The following is a 6,773-nucleotide window of genomic DNA, read 5'->3' as shown; positions in this document are numbered from 1 at the left end:
GTTTCAGATAGAAACAAAGACTCAGAACTTGTCAAACCAGAAGCAACGACATCAAAAGATGCTACTACAACTTCTGACTTGCGTCATCAGAAGAAGAGTAGGTTCATAGCTTCTCATTCTGAAGCATCTGAAGATGGAATTTTTTTTCCAGAATGGAGATGTCACCAGAACCTCTGGACTTTGACACTTCTGCTCTCATAAGAAGATATACTAATCAGCAGCCAAGTATCCCTTGGTATTACTTCTGAGGGGGAGTATTTCGTCTTTTGCTCTTACTTTTTTTTTTCCACCTTCATTCTTTTTGCTTATGACAAAAAGGGGGAGAGCTTATAGTATCTTGACAACTCCTATATTATTTAGCTCAGAATCTAGATATTACTAACGTTGATATTAAGTACTAGATTCAGGGGGAGCTTAGCTCAGAATCAAGCACGAGTCTTGGATTCAGAAGGAGCAAGATAAACTATACACATCAGGATAAGTTTTAACTCTGATACCTTATACTCTGAGTGTATTCAGTTTATTTGTTTAGAGTTGTTCATCAAAATACATGGTTTTGTCATCATCAAAAAGGGGGAGATTGTAAGATCAAGATTTGGTCATGTGGTACAACTCTATGTTTTGATGATAACAAGTATTTATTTGTGGATGAACAACTATGATACTCTAATGTTTGTCTTGAGTGTTTTGACAAACAGGTTCTGATTCTGACACCAGAAGATATATTCGTCAGAAGTTCTGAAGATCAGAAGATCAGAAGATCAGAAGATCAGAAGATCAGAGGATCAGAAGATCTGAGGATCAGAAGATCTGAAGACCAGAAGCTCTGAGGGACCAGAGGCTCTGAAGGTTCAGAAGCTCTGAAGGTCGAGAAGCAGAAGTTACGAAGGTCAGAGGATCCAAGCATCCCTCTGACTCTGATCACCAAGCTTCACAAGTTCCAACACGAAGCATAACTCTGATCAGAAGTCAATGGTTAAAGGCAAATGTCTCTATCGAGAAGTACAAGAGCAGTGTACTATTCTGAAAAGCCTACCTACCAAGGTTCAGCCACAGCAGGTTCTGGAAGTTCCAGAAATGCCCTCCAACGGTCATATTCTCTCAACAGAAATATCCTTTGCACCTTGGACTATAAAAGGCTGAAGAAAAGAAGAAAGACTAAGAGTGAGAGAAATCAAGAGCTGCAATACAAGAAAAGATTCAAGCCTCTACTTTCTTCATCTGTTCTTATTTAGTTTACACTCAGCTTATTTAGAAGCAAACCTTTGTAAACACCAACCTCAAACAGTTGTTTGATTTTCCTTAAGGGACCGGGTAGGTCAGTATCCTTAAGAAGACTAAGAGAGTGAATCTTAGTGGTGATTCCTTTAGGAGATCAAGGTTGATCGGATCCTAGAGAAGACTAAGAGAGTGAATCTTAGTGATAGCTAAGTCAGTGTATTGTTAGTCACTTGTAGGTTTCAAGTGCAGTTGTAACAATTATCTGATTAGTGGATTGCCTTCATTCTAAGAAGGAAGAAATCACCTTAACGGGTGGACTGGATTAGCTTGAGGGATTTATCAAGTGAACCAGGATAAAATACTTGTGTGCTTTTCTCTTCTCTCTATCTTTATCCGCTGCACCATCTATCTTAGAGAAACCGAAAAGATTTACTTTAAATCTTAAGGGGAAAGTTTTTATATTGAAAACGCTATTCAACCCCCCCCTTCTAGTCGTTTTTCACACCTTCATTCAGAACCAAGGCTAAATTCCCTAGACAAGCATCAAAATTTGGACCAAAAACAGAGAAGTCGTCCATAAAAATCTCGATGCAAGTCTCTATCAAGTCAGAGAAAATAGCAAACATACACCTTTGGAAAGTAGCTGGGGCGTCGCAAAGCCCAAATGGCATTCTCTTATAAGCAAACACGTCGTAAGGGCAAGTGAATGCCGTTTTCTCTTGGTCTTCCGGTGCAACACAAATTTGGTTGTACCCGGAATAACCATCAAGAAAACAGTAGTATTGATGCCCAGCCAGCTTATCAAGCATTTGATCTATGAAAGGCAAACGAAAGTGATCCTTTCTAGTTAGCGAATTCAGCCTTCGATAGTCAATACAAACCCTCCACTTCGTCACTTGACGAGTGGGAATCAACTCATTGTTCTCATTGGCAACCACAGTGATGCCTCCTTTCTTGGGAACCACTTGAACATGACTTACCCATTCACTATCCGAAATTGGATATATAACACCTGCATCAAGCAATTTTATTATCTCTTTCCTCACCACATCCTTCATGGAAGGGTTAAGTCTTCTTTGAGGTTGGACTATAGGTTTGTAATTTTCTTCCAACAAAATTTTATGCATGCATATCGCAGGGCTAATACCTTTGATATCATCAATAGTCCAACCCAAAGCTGACTTATGATCCCTCAAAACTCTGAGGAGTTTCTCCTCTTCCAAGGGAGTGAGAGCACTACTCAAAATAACAGGTTTATTCTCGCCTTCCTCAAGAAAAGTGATGACCCGGATTCAGTAGTGTTTTTAGGGTCAATTCTTTGTAGGTTTTGAGTCTTTTTGTTGAGTCTCATGTAGTGTTTCATGCATTCTCATGCATTTTTATCTTTTCTTTAGTTTTTATTTTGTTTTGGTAATTTAGTAGTTTTATAGGGAGTTTTCTTGCATTTTAGGTAAAGTTTAGGACTTGCATGGTTTTGTTGTGTTAAGTGAAGGACTTCTTGTGCTAATGAGCTCTTGGAGCTTCTAGAATCTTCCTTGTCTTGTTGGTTAGGTTTGGAGTGCAGAAACTGAAGGAGAAAGAAGGCCAAGAAGCATGGAATTGATGAAGAACATAAAGAGGATTGAAAAGAGGAGTTTCAGAAGCCAAAAAGTCATTTTCAAGCGAGCTTGAGCGCCTAAGCGCTGGGGGATGGGCGCCTAGGCGCCAATTGGTCCAGAGAGCCTGTTTTTTAAGAGCAATTGGCGCTCAGGCGCTCTGAATTGGCGCCTGAGCGCCCAGACTCGACCTGTTAGCCTTTAAATAGGCTTTTTGCCATTTCTTTTGTACCTTTTGTCATTTTTATCAATTTTTACATAGGTTAGAAGAGAGAGCTGGAGTTCTGAAGCTTTGGGAGCCTTCCCTAGGTCTCATGTTCCAGGTTTTATCTTAATTTTCTAGCATGGATTTCATAGCCATGTTTGGCTAAAACCCCTTTTGCTTTGGGTTCCTTGTAAGACTCTTGATGTTTTAATCTTATTTCCTTTTTCTTCACATGAATCCTCTGAGTAAACCCTTGAATTCCATATCTATGCTTTATGTTTCTAGTTAGATCATGAGCTAGCTTTATGCTTTTCTATAATATAATGGGAATTTGTTATAGATTAGGGACATGATATGGGATTACCTCTTCTATGCTTGCTACTAGGAATAGAGTAGGGGTTGGGGTTTGTTGGCCTGAATTGCATGCTTAGTGCCTTTAGCAAATGTTTAGGTTGTCAAGGAATTGAACCTATCTTTTGACTTTAGAGGATTGTCTATACAAGGCATTGATAGATGATTACATAGGCTATAACATCAAGGAGAGACTCAGAATTTTTGTGGGAAGAATAGGTTAATTTAAAACTGATTTAGTTAAGCAAGAACCCAAGGCAAGATCACCTTTGTTATCACACACTTACATTTCTTAAGTTTGTCACTCAATCTCTTGAACAATCAACCTTTAAAACTGAATTTTATTTGCTTTCCAACCGTGAACTTGATTCTTAAACCGAATTCGCATTCCAATTCCCTGTGGTTCGATAATTTAAAACCCGGAGGTATTCGTACACTTGCGAATTGACCAACAAGTTTTTGGCGCCGTTGCCGGGGAATTGTTTGTGGTTTTTGGTTTAAGTTTTTAGTTTGTGGTTTTATTTTTTGTTTTTATCTTTGTCTAGAATTGGTGCTACTAATCTTTCTTTGTTTTAGTGTCACACTTTCAGGTTGCTCTCGAGACAGACACCGTCATGGGTGGCCATATGACGGAGGAGGAGATGCAAGCCCATATCGAGGCAAGAATCCAAGAGGGGATCACCCTCCGCTTACGTGAACAAGAAGTTGAGAATGCCAACCGAACTCTTCGGGAACTAACTTCGGGGTCCATGAGCTTTGACTATCCCGGAAGTATTGTCATTCCCGAAGGAGTGGGGAACTTTGAATTAAGACCAGCATTCATCAACATGGTGAGCCAAAGCCAATATGGTGGAGGTTCCTCGGAAGATCCTCATGCTCATATGGAGAAGTTCATCCGGAATTGCAACACTTATCGGGTGGTGAATGTTTCTGCAGAAGCAATCCGGTTGAGCCTATTTCCCTTCTCTTTGAAGGATGCAGCAGAGGATTGGCTGAACTCACAACCTCAAGGGAGTCTCACTACTTGGGAAGACCTTGCAGAAAAATTCACAACAAGGTTCTTCCCAAGGTCCCTCTTGAGGAAATTGAAAAATGACATCATGACGTTCACACAATCCTCAGATGAAAATCTTTATGAGGCTTGGGAGCATTTCAAGAAGCTTTTGAGGAAATGTCCTCAACACAATCTTACCCAAGCTGAATGTGTGGCGAAGTTCTATGATGGGTTACTATACTCATCACGGTTTGGCTTGGACGCGGCTTCAAGTGGGGAGTTCGATGCTCTTCCCCCACAAGCGGGGTATGATTTGATAGAGAAAATGGCGATGAGAGCCATGAACTCCGAGAATGAACGCCAAATCCGAAGAAGTTCTTTTGAAGCAGAAACTTATGACAAGCTCATAGCCTCCAACAAGCAACTCTCCGAGGAAGTTGCGGAAATGCGGAAACATATTCAGGATGCCAAGTCCATTGGAGCGAAAATAACTAGTTTGGAGTGCAAATTTTGTGGTGAATCTCATGATAGTAACCGTTGTACTGTTAATGATGTTGATGGCAAGGTCAGAACATTGACTCAAGGAGGAAAGGCTCCAATCTCAGAACAAGGGCCTCTTGTCCAACCGCAAATTGTTGTAAAGACGGTTGGCAAGAAGAGTCTTGAGGAGCTGATTGAGAGATTCATCGATCATACATCGAGCAATTACAAGAGCCATGATATGGCTATCAAGAGCTTGGAGAGTCAATTGGGACAGCTAGCAAAGCAAATGTCCGAGAATCACCAAGGTAAGTTCTCTTCCGAACCTTTAACTTTGACTGAGCAAGAAAATTCTGCTGTTGTTTCCACTAGGAGTGGAAGAGTTTTACATGAGCCAGAGGAGAGAGTTGAGGGAGAGAAAAGTGAGGAAGCTGAGGTAGAAAGAGATGAGGGTGTTATGGAGGAAAAAGCTAGAGGGCCCACTAGGACTAGAGTTGTAAATACCCATACTCCTGAACTCCGCAAGATTCCATTTCCCAAGGCTTTGGTGAAGAAAAATTTGGATAAACAATTTTCTAAGTTCTTAGAGGTTTTTAAGAAGCTTCACATTAACATTCCTTTCTCCGAAGCCTTGGAGCAAATGCCAATCTATGCTAAGTTCATGAAAGATATCCTCAGTAAGAGAAGGAAGCTGAGTGAGGTCGATGAAACTATCTTGTTGACCGAAGAGTGTAGTGCCATTTTGCAAAGGAAGATGCCTAAAAAGAGGAGAGATCCCGGGGGCTTTACTATTCCGGTGGAGATAGAAGGGTTAACTGTGGTAGAAGCCTTGTGTGACCTAGGGGCGAGTATCAACTTGATGCCGCTTAGTATGTTTAAAAGGTTGAACTTAGGTGAGGTTACCCCGACTATGATTTCTTTGCAAATGGCGGATAGGTCCTTGAAAACCCCTTACGGGATCATTGAAGACGTTGTGGTTAAGGTGGATAAGTTTGTCTTCCCAGTGGATTTTGTCATCTTGGACATGGAAGAGGACTCTAAAGTTCCTCTCATATTGGGGAGACCATTCTTAGCCACTGGTGAGGCTGAGATTAAAGTGGCTAAGGGAACTCTAACTTTGAAAGTAGGTGAAGATGAGGTCCTCTTCAATATTTTTGACTCTTTGAAACACCGAGCGGATGAGGAAGTTTTCCGATGTGAAGTAGTGGATGAGCTCGTGTGTGAAGAGTTTGTTAGGATATCTATTAAGGACCCCTTGGAAACAACAATCATGGAGGGTTTAGAGATAGAGGACCAAAATCTTGAGAGAGAACTTGATTCTTTGTACCATGAGGTTAATGCTACTCTATCTCAATTAGAATTTGTCTCATCTCTTGCCACCAAAAGCATTTGGAAAGAAGAATTAACTAGGGATGAGGAGATTCCAATTGAGGAGAAGAGTGAGCTCAAGCCACTCCCTTCCTCTCTCAAGTATGCTTATCTTGAGGAAGGTGAGAATAAACCTGTTATTTTGAATAGTGCTCTCACTCCCTTGGAAGAAGAGAAACTCCTCAGAGTTTTGAGGGATCACAAGTCAGCTTTGGGTTGGACTATTGATGATATCAAAGGCATTAGCCCTGCGATATGCATGCATAAAATTTTGTTGGAAGAAAATTACAAACCTATAGTCCAACCTCAAAGAAGACTTAACCCTTCCATGAAGGATGTGGTGAGGAAAGAGATAATCAAATTGCTTGATGCAGGTGTGATTTATCCAATTTCGGATAGTGAATGGGTAAGTCATGTTCAAGTGGTTCCCAAGAAAGGAGGCATCACTGTGGTTGCCAATGAGAACAATGAGTTGATTCCCACTCGTCAGGTGACGAAGTGGAGGGTTTGTATTGACTACCGAAGGCTGAATTCGGTAACTAGGAAGGATCACTTTCCT

The 6,773-nt window shown here is 40.9% G+C and overlaps 1 non-coding gene across 1 annotated transcript; it reads right to left on the bottom strand.

Annotated features, from left to right (window-relative positions):
* Positions 1-4,454: 4,454 nt before the first annotated feature.
* LOC130709612 (small nucleolar RNA R71) lies at positions 4,455-4,561 on the bottom strand. Its single transcript, XR_009010091.1, has one exon. It is a non-coding gene; the product is annotated as a small nucleolar RNA R71 (small nucleolar RNA).
* Between the last annotated feature and the right edge of the window lie 2,212 nt (positions 4,562-6,773).

Source organism: Lotus japonicus, chromosome 3, assembly GCF_012489685.1.
Source record: "Lotus japonicus ecotype B-129 chromosome 3, LjGifu_v1.2".
In the NCBI taxonomy this organism is placed as follows: Eukaryota; Viridiplantae; Streptophyta; class Magnoliopsida; order Fabales; family Fabaceae; genus Lotus; species Lotus japonicus.
This window is presented reverse-complemented; position numbering and strand designations above follow the sequence as displayed.